We start from the raw sequence: 13,087 nt of genomic DNA on the forward strand, positions 1-13,087 counted from the left end.
GAGGGGCCCAGAAACACTGGACTATGCAATCAGCATTCATTTGCAAGAAAGAATGACTTGGTCCTAGGTCCCAGATTACTGCTTCCTTGAGAACAGCAGTTGCCAATTTAATATGCAAATTAGATTCACCTGGAGCAGCATTTTTGAAACCAAATGGACAAAAGTAAGAAATCCAAGTTTCACCCAGAGTTACTGAAGAAGATCTGAAACTTGACCATCCTATGGCCACATATGGGTAACTCTCTACCATCCCACATTCAGCCTAGGTGTTCCCAAGTGGGCCATTTCTATTTAAAGAATCACATTTGTTTTTTTTTTAACTCGTAGAAAATATTTTTATTATTATTTCTTTGCTTATTTCTTCCCTTCTGGTCTTTTTTACTTAAATTTAAAAACTTTTTTTTTTTTTTGGTGATACTGGGAATTGAACCCAGGGTCTTGCATATGCTTGAGCCACACCCCCAGTCCTTTTGTTTTAATTTTGTTTTTGAGATAGGATCTCACTTATCCCCTTCCCCCAAGGTGTACAGCTGTGATTTTCCTATGTCTGCTTCCTGCGTAGCTGGGATTATGGAAGGGCCACCATTGCCTGGCCTCTCTGGTCTCTTTATCTATAATTTCTTTAACATGGGTATTGGAATATCTGGTCCTGACTTCTATGCACCCAGATTTTTATTTTAACATTTCTTGTTGTTTCTTCTTAGTTTAGTGTGCAACAATTTCTCAGCGTATTCTGCTGGCTACATACTCTCCAGGGGTGTTCGTTGTTAGTCAACACATAACATTAAGATTTTTTATTTTGATGATTGTATTTTTCATTTCTAAGAGCTTTAACTGATTGCCATTAAAACAGCTTTTTCTTGCTTTGGAAATATGTATCTCTTAATTCTCTGTAATATGTAGGATTTCCTTAAAAGTTTTTCTTTTTCCTCTAAGCCTGGTGCAGTGACTCAGGACTAGAATCACAGCTACTTAGGAAGCAGAAATCAGGAGGATTGTCATTTGAGGCCAGCCCAGGAAAATTGTTGGTGAGACTCCCTCTCAATAGACAAGCTGAGTATGATGGTTGCCATCTGTAATCTCTGCTACATAGGAGGCCTAGGTAGAAGATCATAGGTAAGGCTGGACCCAGACAAAAACTCTGACCCTATCTGAAAAATAACCTAAAGCAAAAAGGGCTGGAGATGTGGCTGAAGTGGTAGAAAACCCACCTGGCAAGGGCAGGCCCCTGACTTCAAACCCCAAGACTGCCAAAAAAAAAATGCTTTTCTGTTTTCACAGATGTTGGTTCTGAGATTAGTTTAGTTTGGTTTTCTTCTCATGACGTTGGTTTCCCTTAAATATTTGGTGGTTCTGGGTTGTGCACTCATCTTTCATTTGATCATCTCTATTCAGTCGTATTTGATTGGGACCAGCACACTGGTCCATCAGTCACATCTGGCTGCTTCCTGCTTTAATTGGCACACAGCCACGCCCATTCATTTACATATCACCTGTGATTGGTTACAGTGACCCGCTGGCTCCTTACAGAAAAACTGCCAGTCCTGCACAAGGTGAAAGCATCACTTTCCAGGAAGTTCACCCCACTGAAGAGCATGGGACAACGCTTGGCTGATGGCTAGAACTCCAGCAGCAGAATGGAAGAAATCATTCTACAAAATCACAGACCCGGTTTCTTCACAAATAGGCATAAATTTCTTCTTTTTTTTTTTTTTAAATAAAAATGATAAATTCATGTGGATTAAAAGACCTTTAATAGAAATGTCAGCCCAAAGCAACTTGTGGCTCTTCCTTGATCCTAATTTAAATAGGACAACCAGAAAGCCCGGCTTTGGGAACGAGGGAACTGGACTTGCACTGGTGTTTCTAATTTGTGCTGATGGGGTAAGCTCACCGCAACGCTGTTGGGTTCACATGCCCTTCGGAGCAGGGATTTACACAGGATGCATGGCCATGTCATCTGGAGCCCCCGGCAGGAAGACTTGACTGGCTGGGCTCAGCTGGGAAGGATGACTGGTTCCTACCTGAGTCCTCTACATGTGGCTGGGCATCTGGTGGCATGGCAGCTGGATTTGTAGAGGGACCATCTTGAGAGGTGCCTTGGAGAGACTAAACAGACCACAGGGGCAAGATGGAAGTTGGGAGGACTTGGCCAAGACCCACCCAGAGGCAAAGGAGAGAAATTAGACTTTACCTCTTGATGGGGGTGCACAAAAGGTGGGAGATGTTATAACCACTGGGGCCTGGCGGTAGTGTTTTTAAAAATCCTGTATGTGTGCTGGATGCTGGTGGTTCACTCCTTTAACTCTAGCTACTTGGGAGACTGAGATAGAGAGGATCACAGTTCAAGGCCAGCCTGGGCAAATAGTTCAAGAGATCCCATCTCCAAAATAACCAGAGCAAAACGGGCTGGAGGTGTGGCTCAAGGTGTAGTGTCTGCTTTGCAAGTGTGAGGTCCTGAGTTCAAACCCCAGTCACACACACACACACACATGCTTCCTGTGTCAGAGAGCCACACTAAGTGTGAGAATGTGACTGAAGACATTAAAAGTGGTAGTGTGTGTTCGGACGAGACTGACAGAACACTGTTCACTGTTGAAACAGGCAATGAGTACTGCTTGTTTCATAATATTCTCTTAATTTGTGTGTGGTTGAAAATTTCCTGTACAGAAAAGAAAAAAAGAAAAGGCTGTTTTGCCTGCTGTGGATGTTCTTTCTTTTCACCTCAGTGGTTGTGGGTGAGTCTGAGTCCTGCGGAAGGTGGGCAGCTGGGGAGCCACCAGCTTCCTTCTGGGTGCCACCACTCCTGAGGTTCCTGCCTGTGTCTCACACCCCAGGGCTTGCAGTCCTCTTTCTCACTGAAGACAATCCCATGGGCCTACTTCTTGGCACAGAGAGGTAGAAGGAGGAACCTAGCAGTCTGGTGGCCAGGACTGGGTTAGAATGGTGTATGGCTGCCCACACAGCTCCTTTCTGTGACCAGGAGTCTTTTCCACCTGTGCACAGCATCTCGCCTGAGGCTGCCTTAGGGTCCTCTTGGCTTGCCCTGTGGCAAAATGACTGGAAATTTCTGATTTCTGATGATAGCATGCTGCTCTGCCTGGTTATAACTTTATTATGGATTCCACCTTAGCAAAAGAACTTTTTTCTTTTTCATTTTTAGAGATGGTGGTGGTGCTTAGCTGTTTTGTTTCATGGCGTCATAATCTAGTAATGTATATCTAACTTTCACTTGTTTTAAAAAAGTTACATTAGCAATACATATTCCCTATTTTATTAAAAATGACTTGCATATTGTATCTTATATGTATATGCTGTAATTTACGATTTCTGGGCATTTCCAGCCTTTTGAATATTGAGTGGGTAAATATCTTTGTTTCAATGTTTAGTCTCAACCCTAATTTTATTTTCTTTGGATGAGTTCTAAAGTGGAAAATTACAGTGAAAGGACATGATCTCTAAATGAATATATATATGTAAAGAATTGCCATCCATTTGGAGTTTCCCTCCCAACTGCTAGGAATGTCAGGGTATCCATTTGTCTCGGCTCTGTAACATTAGAGAATTGTTTGCACCTTTACTGACTTGATAGCATTTAATAGTAGCTCATTTTTTTAATGCTTCACTATTTTCCAAATGAACTTCAAGATAATTTTATTAAATAGAGAGAGAGAGAGAGAGAGAGAGAGAGAGAGAAAGAAAGAGCTAAAGGATCCCTATTAGAATTTTTATTGGGTAAAAATCCTATGATGCTTAAAAAGTACACATGTAATAAGTGAATGCACAGTGATTTAAGAAATAAAACAAGGAGTGTAAGAAGGAGTAAAAAAATCAGCCCCATTCATCCCAAGTGCCCTCCCCTCTCCAAAAGTGAAATATTTAGTGCATATTATACCAGGCTTTTAAGAAAATCCTTATGGATTTACAATTATATAAGTAGACATATGTAAGTTTGCTGGATTGATGTTTTGTTTCCTTTTTCTTCATATCTTAGAAATTATCTGTACTTCTATCTTTTTAACAGTTACTATTTAAAAATGTGGTCCATTTATTTACACATAGTAGTCTTTCCATGTCTAGAATTAAACCTGCGCTGGGTTCTTCCCCAAGAAGAAGACAGAGCCTTGGAAAATTTTTACCGTCTCCCCCACCCACGTCTCTCCCTCCCCTACCATATGGAAGTCATTCACGTTGGCTCATTAATTACTTGGAATTAATTATCCATCTTTCTACTTGAGTTTTTTGTGCCTCACCTTTTGCCCCACTTCATTTTGTTGAAATATGTTCTCAAGTAATTCTTTCAAAAAAGAGCCAAGAATGCTAAACTCCCTGAATCCTTTTATGTTCAAGAAAGTCTTTATCCTCATTTTGAATGCTGGCTGCGTGCCTTAGTCTGCTTTGTGTTGCTGTAAGAGAATACCCGAGGCTGGGTACGTTATAAAGAAAGGGGTTTATTTGGCTTATGGTTCTGGTGACTGGAGAGAGTCCAAACTGTATTGCACCATCGCCTTGTTGAGTGTAGGAGAGGCACAGGAGTGGAAGGGAATTGATCACATGAACAAGGGGCACACACAGTAAAAGCGATGAAGAGACCTAGAAGGGGCCAGGCTCGCTCTTTTTATGACAACCTTCTCTACTGAGACAAATGCACTCCTCCCAGACTTGACCTACTTCCTTGAGCCAGCACTCATCTGTGCCTCAGGGTGGGGCCCCCATGACCTAATTATCTTCCACAAGGCCCTACCTTTTTTTGGAGATACTGGAGTTTGAACTCAGCACTTGCTAGGCTGGTGCTCTACAACTTGAGCCACACCTCCAGCCCCCTAGGGCCTACTTTTTAAAGGGTCCACCACTCAACAGTGCCCACAGGACCACACGCCCAGAACGCCTCCCTCTGAGGGAGAACACGTACAAGTCATAGTGCCGAGGGTACCAGTTTAGGTTGAAAATGCTTTTGTCTCGGAATTAGAAAGATTGGCGGTATCATCTTCTGTTGCCCAGTGTCGTTGATAGACAGCTGCTGGGTGTTGTAGAGAACTTTTCTCACCCTGTCACTTTTGACACTGTTCTTGCCGTATAGGTGCATGGTTTGGAGAGTGAGTGAGGCCTCTTTCCTTCTCTGCTCCTGGAGTTTTGCTGGCCTCACACTAGTACCAGTCCAGAGGCCAGGCACTGCAGATTCTGTAGAAATACACAGAAAGCAAGGTGGGCATGGCCTCTGTATGCAAGTGGCATTCAAGCATTGAGGCTGAGCAAGACAAGACTGTCAATCGATGAACATGAAAGTGCAAGAATCCGAGGGAAGAAAAGGAACACTTTGCTATCAGAGAACAATAGACTGGGTACAACATTTAGAAACATCTAGAATTTTTTAAATTGCAATTGATAGTCCTTTTTTAAATTGAAGACTTCTGACTGTCTTTACCTTTGGGAATTTTATTATTCTGCTCAAAAATTTCACTCTGATATGACTTTATTCTGCTCAGGACTTTGTGATACTTTGTGACACAAAGTCACTTTGTCATGGCGACCAAATATTTATTAGCCCTTTCCACTGTTTTCTCTGTGTCTTAGCTTGTCTTTTATTATTTTCAGACTTTTGCCACTTCCTGCTTGAATCTTGAAACTTTTTCTTTTCTTTCTTGTTTTTTTTTGGTGGCACTGGGGTTTGAACTCACAGCCCCGCGCTTGCTAGGCGGGCACTCTACCACTTGAGCCACGCTGCCTTCTTGCTGCATTCTGGACGGTTTGTCCTTATATGTATTTTTAGTTCACTAACATTTTTGCTGCTTTACCTGATTTGCTGTTAAACCTGGTCATGAACATCTTAGTTTTGGCCATTGCCTTTTCAATTCTAGTGTCATTTTTATAGATTAATAAAAAAACAAACCCAATCTCATTATGTAGCCCAGGCTGACCTCAAACTTTCCATCCTACTGCCTCTGCCTCCTTCGTGCTAAGATTAGAGTCACGCACCACGACTCTGTGCAATCTTTACAATTTTGAAACTTATGTTTTTATGTCTTTGAACACAGTATGCATATCTGTTTTAGCCTGTGTCCTTTATTTATTTGAATAATGAGTCTCTCTGGGTCTGTTTCTGTTGTCTGTTTTCTTTTTGATGGTATCGAGATTTGAACTCAGGGCCTCATGCTTGCTAGGCAGGCACTCTACCAGTTGAGTGTCTCCACCAGCCCTGTTATCTGTTATTTCTGCGTTTCTTGATTGTGGTGTTTTGTCATTCTCTTGTGCTCAGACATTCTTGACTGCCTCCTAAACATCTAATAGAGGCCTGGATGACGCTATTCCTCTCCTTAGACAAGTTTTCTTGTTTGCACACTGCACCAGTGTACTTGGCAATCCGGGCACACACACAGGTGAGTAGAGCAAGTCTTCCCAGTGCACCATGATGGAAACCGTGGGTCCCTCTGGATAGGCTGCATTTGGGCTGGCCTCTGTGGGGGCTGCTGTGCCTTTGTGCAGGTTCAGGGCGGAGTCCTTCAGAATCCTGACTCAGTCAGTAGGGGATGTTTTCCGTCAGAGAACCAGGCTGCCCCTGTTTTAGCTCTGATTTTATCTTAGTCCTGAGACATCCTCAGCAGCACATTCAGCCGTCCTCCCCATTGGGAAATGTCCCCAGCAGGAAAGCAGTCCCTCGTGCTGGGCTCACTTCTCTGAGTTCCTGCTTTCTCCTGGCCATGGTCCTTAAAGCAGACCTCTATCTGTCTGTCTGTCTCTCTCTACCTGAACACAGGCTTTTCTCTGTTGACAGATCTTCCTATGAAATGAGAGGGAACCTCATACAAGGTTCCCAGAGTCACTAGAAGAAGAGCTGGTTCTGTGGACCTCAGTAGACTTTTCAAGGTCTGTGGCCAGGGATGCTTCAAGGCCCTGCAGGCGCTCTTTCCTGAGATGGCCTGAGGTAAAGGACTCTCTCTCACATGCCCATCCTACTAAGAGAGGCAAGGTAGACTTTTTACCCACACAGGCCCCGGGCTGCAATGCCCCAGGGCACAGAACCTCTCAGAGCACCAGACGGGGTGGCTTTAAATGTTGGTGTGGCCATTGCAGAGCCTGGTGTGATGAGCCCTCCACAGCTTTGCGCAAGTTAGCAGGGCTCCAGTTCCCCTGCGACAAAACAGGACAGGCCACTTCAAAAGTGTTAATAACAACCATGTGAATTTTGGCATCTAACTCAGAAGGAATTTAAAGAATTGAAGAGATTGCCTTAAAAAAATTCTCCTTCTGTTTTAGAATTTACATCTCTAAGAAAAAAGAAATAAGTAACCTTACTGTATTGACAAATAGAATTACTCTAATTAACCACTTATACCATATTTAATTACCTATTTATTTTAGTTTTTGTGTATTTTGTAATTTATTTAAATAAGTTATTCACTTAAATCAATTATGCAATTACATTATTAATTACTAATTACCATAAATACTAACACAATTTCTTATGGTTATATTGGGGTTTGAACTCATGGCCTCATGCGTGCTAGGCAGGCTCTCTACCTTTTGAGCCATTCTGCCAGCCCTTTTTACTCTGGTTATTTTTGAGATAGGGTCTTGGTTTACATCCACGGCTGTTCTGGACCAGATTCTCCTATTTGTGCTTCCCTAGCATACCTGGCCATTGGTTGGGTGGGGTCTTTTTGCCCCAATAACCTTGAACTGTAATCCTCCCAATTTCTGCTTCCCCAGTAGCTAGGATTATAGGCTTGAGCCACTCCACCTGACTCTAGCTCAATTTTTTTTTTTAAAAAGTTCTCTATCCTTTTCCTTATGTGGTTTCTAGTAGAATTTTCCTTTTTATGTTTTTTTCATACTTTAAAATATATTTTTAGATAAATTTTGTACTAATAACACTATTTCAACTTAGAATTTTTTTTTTAACATTTAGATCCCTATTTATAAAAACCACTAAGACATCAATTTATATACTTTTTATGGCAAGAGTTCTATAGGGTAATTGATATTATTTAGATAAAACTTCTGCAGAGAAGGTAGATTTGGAAATGCAAGTTCAAGGAGAAGCAGGAGCAATGCGAAATTTGTCATTGTTTAAGAAAAGACTTTTTTGTGTTTTGAACCAGGGATAATGGGCATTCGTAAACCTCTAGGTACATTTAAGAGAGTATTGTGACAATTTTCAATTGTCAATATCATGATCTTCCTATAACATATTCTTTGCAACAGTTTAACTAATGCTGGAGTAAATGCAAATGCCGAATTAAAACTGTGGGGCGGGATTGAGTCTTATGTACTTGTTTTTTGGGGGAGCGTGCAGCTGAGAAGTTGGAGACTGGGGTTCAGAGCCTGAAATCCAACAGGAGCCCCCATGTTGACGCCTCCCCTGGGGAATCCTAGTAACCCCCTGATTGGAAACCTGGCTGTCATCTATGCAAGTGGGGGTGGTGGTGCCACTCCTCCATTGTGGGTACTTACTCCTTACAATCTTGTCACATCTGTTTTTAGCAACTTGAAAGTTAGGTTGGTAAAAAGACCCTGCTCTTTTTACTCACAATTAAACCTCTTCCCACAGTCATCACTCTTCAAATTCCCCTGAATTTCTGCCCAAGGATCTGACTCCAGAAACTGCTCAGCTGGTCTTTGAAGACACTTTCTCCAAATGGCAATTTCAAGGGTTTGAAGTAAGAAGGGTCCCCACATTCTATGGATGCAAAAGGTGATAAAGCCCCTTCCTTGGAGCAAGAGGTGGGGCTTGCTCCAGTCTTCTGGGTGGGAGTACCTTCTCTTGTCATTTCTCCTTGGTCCTGTTTTCAGGCTCTGACACTTGAGTTATTCCTGGCCAGGGGGACTATCATGAGCCATACTTATGGGACAGTCCTTCCCTGTTCTCCAGAAGAAGTGAATGAGAAGAACTTCCAGAAGGAACCGAGCCCGGGCTGGTTTTGAACCACGATCCTCCTGATCTCTGCCTTCTGAGTGGCTATGATTACAGGCATGAGCCACCAGGCTGATTTATAGAGCTCCGGGCAGCTCTGCCCTGAGGGTGTTTGTGTGTTTCCCAACTGGACTGATGCCTGAAAAATGACAACCACTGCCCAGGAGCTGGGATGGAGCTTGGAGGCTAACCCGAATTTATTGGGATTTCTTCAGAGTGGATAATTTCAGAGCATTGCTTCATCAAATTATGATTAAAAATGCAATCAATATGAATAAGGATCAATTATTGAACTTTCTTTTCGTATATTTTAAATGCTCTGTACATGTCACTGTGATTTGGCTCCTGAATGCATGTCTCCTGCTGATGTCTCTGTTTCTCTTGCTTATTCAGACTAATAATTATTGTTAGTTGGTCCTGAGCAATGGCAAGTGCTCCTGGTTTGCAGCTTGCTCAGTTATGTGTAGAGAACGCCCAGGAGGCCTGGAAGCCCTGCTGTGGTGTTTCATTGGGTTGTCACCTGTCTTCCTCCCCCGAACAATCCAACCCCTAGTCACCTCCCTTTCCTGCCCTCCTCACCTGGAAATCTACGGTAGTGAATTGAGCTTTCACTTCACCAGGCAAGCAGAGACCTTCAGGCAGTTCAAGTTGCTAAGAGAGTCTGTAACCAAGAGGCTCACAGGCCTTAGCAGCGAGGCAGGACACACAGCCATCATTTCAGCCTCACCTGGGTCCGCCCTCCTCCAAATCCATGCAATATTACAAGAGTGTCAACAATGTGACTGCCGTAGAAATGCCAGCTGTTTTGTCATAAGGCTCAAACTGACTCACAGAGTAAATTTCAGATGCCTTAAAAGTCACTAATGCTTTAAAGAATGATGGCAGGGGCCTATTGGGGGGATGAGTGGGAGGGAGGAAGGGTAAAGGAGAGGGAACTGAGGGGCGCAGAGATGCAGATGTGCATATGCAGACAGCATAACGAAGCCACCAGTGTTTGAAGAAGGGGGAGGGAGAGAGGATGGACGTACAATGGAGGGTGAACTTGTTCAAGGTACACTGAACACGTGCATGCATAGAGTTGTCACATGAAATCCCCTCACGTGACTGAGGATGTGTTGCTAATTCAAAAAAATAAAAGAAATTATGACAGGGTTGGGGGTGTGGCTCCAGTGGTAGTACACTTACTAGCATGAGGGGGTTCAAGCCTCAGTACCAAAAAACCCCCAAAACACTCAAGAAGACATGACAGGAACACCATCATGCAACATGCATGGACAGAGTGACAGTGGCTAACAGTGCCTAGCCTCCGCTGTGTGCTGCCCTTCAGCTGTGCCAAGCACTACATTTAAGCCTGCCAGAAGAAATAGAGACTTTTATTCCTTCTGTTTTACAAATAAAGTACCTGAGATTTGGAGAGATTAATTTGACTACCCTTAACGATGAATTAATTCATGTATGACCTGCATTCAAGCCAGGTTTCTATGAGTCCAGGGGTTACTTAAATAAAATGTGAGTATAAAGAGGAGGAGGAGGTGGCAAAGGAACCCACTGGAGAAAGGAAATGGCTCTTCTGCAGATCATGGGTGCTTACCTCATGTGTCTGCACTGATTGCTTTACTTGTAGGATAAGAGGCAAGTAACAGAAAAACTCAAAACAATATTGGATTAGTTAACCATTTCCTTTGTGTTCAAAGCATATGAAATCAATCCAGAGCTGTCATGGCCTTTCAGGATGTTAGGGATTTGGGCTCATGTCGCTCTGCCAATGTATGTCAAAGTCACCTTATGGCTCAGTCTAGCTGCTGGAGTGCCAATCATCACATCTGCATTCTAGAAAGTCGGGAATTCCACTACTGCTTGCCTTTGGCTTGAAATTAGTCACAGGTCTCCTAGCTTCAAAGGAGGCTGGAAGTGTCGTCTTACTTCTGGGAAGCTGTGTGCCCAACTAAAACTCAGGAATAAGGGAACCTGAGTGTGGAGGAGGGGTAAACAGCAGTTTCTGTAAATGCAGAATTTTCGGCTACTTTTCTATAGTTGATAATATTCGTATTATCAAATCAGTTTGCAAAAGCAACTCAGAAGACCCTGGATAAAATGTCGCGCATTATACACTCAGACACTTGGCATCACTTGTCCTGCCTGCCAGTGCTCATGTGAGAAGGGGTTGTGCTTGAGGAATGTTCTAGCAGCCATGTGTTCTGCTGAGGTCATTGTTCCACTGAGTCACCATTCTGACCCAAAGCTGCCAGAGGACAGCTTTGCTAGCTGCTTTGTCCTGGGATGAGTACAACCATGGACATTCATTCAAGCAGTAAAAATTCCAGGTACTGTCTGTGCAAGGTGGCTCATTAACGAGACTAATCTGGGTGGAATTCTGGGATGTTGTGTACTTTCCTGCCATCTGCCTTAATTCTCACGTCTGGGGACACAAATTTACATAGTGACAGACATCCTGGAGAAATGGGGGCTTTTTTTTTTTTTTTTTAAATCAAACTCTCAGTCTATTCTAGGCACTGTTAGTGGTGAAGAAAGGCCCAGAAAGTAGCCCAAGGCCAGAGCCGGTTCCCAGGGAGGATGACTGAGCAGGCAGATGACGAGAAGTCAGCATCCTTATCACTGATGAAGCTGTGGAAGGTGTGGCTTGGGTGCGGGCAGCGTGGCTTCCTAATACTGGACGCTGGTGTTCACAGGCTCCTTGGTCTCAGGCAGTGACAGTGACCCTGGGCTGCTGCCTCAGTCACTGTGGGCTGCTATAGCAAAGCCACAGGCTGGTGACTTTGAAACAAGGCACATTTGCTTGTCACAGGCAGGCAGGGTAGAAGTCCACAGCCAGGCTGACCGCAGGGTTGGGTTCTGGTGAGGGCCTGCTTCAGGGTGGCAAACTCTTTGTCCTCATGAGGTGGACAGTGTGTGCATGAAGTCTGCGGGTACATTTTATAAGAGCACGAGTCCCATCATGAGGGCTCCACCCTCATGACCTAGTCACCCCCACTACTGTCACACTGAGGGTTGGATTTCAGCATATGACTTTTGGGAGATAGAAGGCAATAGGAATGAGCAGAATTGCTCACCTTCGGCTCTGTCCCCACCCTCTGGTCACCCCAGACATGGGGTGAGACTGGGGAGGGGTGAGCTCCCCAGGATCTGCAGAGGATCAGTTTCCTGTCCCCCAACCTCCCGCTCTTCGAACAGAAGCCCAAGTGTTTTTCTTGCCCTCACTGTATTGCTCCGTGGCTGTCCCCAAGAGGGCAGCTGATTGTGTCCTGGTGCTGGCCTTTTTCCTCGCATAGAGGTAGCCATGTGATGGTTTTGCTATCGGACACTGAGGTGTTGAAGGCCCTGGGGAGGGCGCCCTCCCAATCTCGAATCAGGTCCTTTCTGAAGGAGAACATTTCGGGGATCCTGAACCCTTCTTCCACCTTCATGCCTGGAATGGAAGGTGGGACCAGAAAATCACCATCTTGACACAAGAAGGCCACCAATCCAGGATGCAAAAGGACTGCCCGCCCGCTGGCTTGGAATGTGCTGGGGCGTCAGTGATGGGATTCTGTGGGCATGGACCGGCCTGCAAAAGGCCCCCAGGTGGTGCGGAGTGCCGTGTACCAGATCCCGGGGATGGTGAGGCCCGGTTCTCGGGAGCTACACTTGCTCTTTAAAATGTTCCTTTTGGGTCAAGTGTTGACTCCGTCCACATGTTCTGGCGTCTAGTGCTTTTGGTGTTAAGTATTCTTTAACTTTTCTTTTATTCCAAATATGTGTGCATACAACTTAAAACCTCAAGGGGTGTGGGGGATTTGAAGAACGGACTTTTATCCATTACTAACTTTTCCTAACGTCCCAGCCAGAAGGGAACTTCTAGTCTAGAAGTCTCAGCCTGCATTTCCAGATGTCTTGGTTGTGTGAAGATGGTCAGAGTCCCCAACTCTCTTCAACCAGAACACCTCCATTTTTTTTTGTTTTGAGGCAGAGTCTCACTATGTAGCCCAGGCTGACCTCAAACTGGTGATCCTCCTACCTCTCAAGTGCTAGGATTACAGGCATGTACCACCACACCCGGCCAGAACACCTGTACTTTTACTTGCATTCTCCACTGAGATTGTAACTCTTGTAACAATTAATTCAGGTGAAAAAGATGGAAAAGGTTCATGTTGTTGAATTCAGCTTAAAGTTACTTGC

At 44.1% G+C, this 13,087-nt stretch overlaps 1 long non-coding RNA gene across 3 annotated transcripts in view; it reads left to right on the top strand.

Moving 5' to 3' along the window:
* The window catches only part of LOC141410994 (uncharacterized), an 86,910-nt gene extending 77,721 nt beyond the window's left edge, over nt 1–9,189 (top strand). For all 3 annotated transcript variants that reach the window (XR_012435833.1, XR_012435834.1, XR_012435835.1), the window contains exons 4-7: nt 1,510–2,217; nt 6,257–6,377; nt 6,773–6,922; nt 8,549–9,189. This is a non-coding gene — a long non-coding RNA (uncharacterized lncRNA). The remainder of the gene's footprint in view (nt 1–1,509; nt 2,218–6,256; nt 6,378–6,772; nt 6,923–8,548) is intronic.
* Nucleotides 9,190–13,087: the final 3,898 nt, after the last annotated feature.

This window comes from Castor canadensis, chromosome 9 (genome assembly GCF_047511655.1).
Source record: "Castor canadensis chromosome 9, mCasCan1.hap1v2, whole genome shotgun sequence".
Classification (NCBI taxonomy): Eukaryota; Metazoa; Chordata; class Mammalia; order Rodentia; family Castoridae; genus Castor; species Castor canadensis.